Source organism: Penaeus vannamei, chromosome 40 (genome assembly GCF_042767895.1).
Source record: "Penaeus vannamei isolate JL-2024 chromosome 40, ASM4276789v1, whole genome shotgun sequence".
Lineage (NCBI taxonomy): Eukaryota > Metazoa > Arthropoda > Malacostraca > Decapoda > Penaeidae > Penaeus > Penaeus vannamei.
Genome location: NC_091588.1, coordinates 20,078,742 through 20,081,241, shown reverse-complemented (window position 1 = coordinate 20,081,241; position 2,500 = coordinate 20,078,742).

Sequence of the window (2,500 nt, the reverse complement as noted above, 5' to 3'; positions counted from 1 at the left end):
TGGAACCGGACTGCCAGATGGCAGCCAGGACAGCATGTAACCCCCGTGCCATAGGTTCACCACCAGCCTTTAACAGTTCAGCTGGTATGCCGCAGATACCAGCTGCTTTACCACTCTTCAGCTTGGAAATCGCCCCCCTAACTTCAGTTAGGGAGGGAGGGTCCTCACTGATAGGTGGATTCGGCAGCGGGATCTCGACACTACCCGCATCCAAGTTAACTGTTGGTGGGTCAACCTGGTACAGCCGCTCAAAATACTCAGCCCAACGTCCCCGCACCGCAACAGGATCTGAAACGATCTGACCACTTACTGAGCGAATTCCAAAAGCAATGCACGGATAAAATGAAAATAAATGAAGCAGGATGGATGGCAGACCGAACTGAAATGACGATGACTTGCAGATTACAGATTCAGGAGGAAGCCAAGTGAGTTGCAAGGACAAGTGGCGATAGAAGTACACGGAAAATGCATAAAGCACATGTTGAGCACATGTAGAAGCATAGAGCTATTAATGCGTCGATATCGCGAAATGTTGATGCTGGAGTATGACTGGTTTTATGTCATTAATTTTATTGAGGAAGAAAATTGATACAAAATTGATGTGAGTGAGGTCTGGTTGAGGTTTTCCTGCAACCAATCTTTTTTGTTTCGATCCCGAACTGGATTGTATGTATTTGCACACACATACGCACGCACTTATGTATACATACATATATATATATATATATATATATATATATATATATATATATATATATTATATATATATACATGCACATTATACAAATATGTATATAAATAGATATGTTGCTGTAACCACTGTTGGAGCCTGGGATGGACCCGGAGACAGAGGGAAGGCCAACGTGCCTGACAACGGCAGTTTGCGGAGGGATTGTTAGGTTATTAATAATAATATTGATAATAATAAATGATAATGAATTCCTAAAATATATATATATATATATATATATATATATATATATATATATATATAAATGTATATATATATAAATATATATATATGTATACATATATATATATATATATATATATATATATATATATATATATATATATATATATATATATATATATATATATATATATGTGTGTGTGTGTGTGTGTGTGTGTGTGTGTGTGTGTGTATAAATATGTATATAAATATGTATATATATGTATATATATATATAGGTTTATATATATATATATATATATATATATATATATATATATATATATATATATATATATATATATGTTTATATATATACATACGTACATACATACATATGTATAAACATACATACATGCATACATAGAGAGAGAAAGAGAGAGAGAGAGAAAGAAAGAGAGACACACAAAAAAACACACACACATGTAGAGAGGAAAGGAGGGAAGGAATGAGAGGGATGTAAAAAGGAAGGAAGGCAGAGGAAAGGAGGGAAGGGAGAAGAAAGGAGGGAAGGGAGAGGAAAGGAGTGAAGGAGGGAAGAAGGGTTAAAAAGAATCGAAACAAAAGGAAAGACGAAAAATTAAAATTGACGATGAGGGAGACAAATGAATATAAAAAGCGAGAGAGCAATAAGAAAAGAAAAGAATAAACTTTAGGCCGAAAAAGCGCCAATTCATCTCAAGGAGGCGGACGACGACCGGAAAACTCCCCCCCCTCTCCCTCTCTCTTTCTCTCCTCCCTTTCTCTCGTTTGTTTTCTTTGTATAGCCATTCATTAATCGTTTGCTTTTGCTATGATTATATTTTTTCATAAAATAAATTAATTGTTTTGTGTCCCAAGATTTGCACACACACACACACACAAAGAGACACACACACACACACAAACACACACCCAAAACACACACACACACACACACACACACACACACACACACACACACAGACACACACACACACACATATATGTATATGCATATAAATCTACATACATATACACACACATAGATATAGAAGTAACCTTTTTTCTTCAACACTATATCATATTTATCGTCTTGTCGCTTGTCAATTAGCTACACAGGTATATTTAACACGAAGTAGGCCTATCATTATTAATGTTCTTATTGATGATAAAATACATTACAACCTATATATCCATGAATTCCATATATATATGCAATTATATTCATCATGAGCAAACTTGAAATCATTTACGAAAGAAACGCACATACTTGTACACATTAAAATTCGTAATTACTGTATTAGTCATTGAGAATTCTACTCGTGTAGAAATAAAAACAACAATGTAATTTGTAAGCCTACATCTCATATTCATAACACACTGGTTTATTCAAAAGATAACAGTAATTTACATAATAATTAAAATCTTTACTTAATAATTATGATAATGATAGTTATCATTTTCATTATCAATAACAAAGACAACAATTAAAATAATGATAGTATTAATATTGACAACGTTAATAATGATGATAATAGTTAAAATAGATAAAATAATGATACGAGCATCAGTAAGGTCCCGGAATTT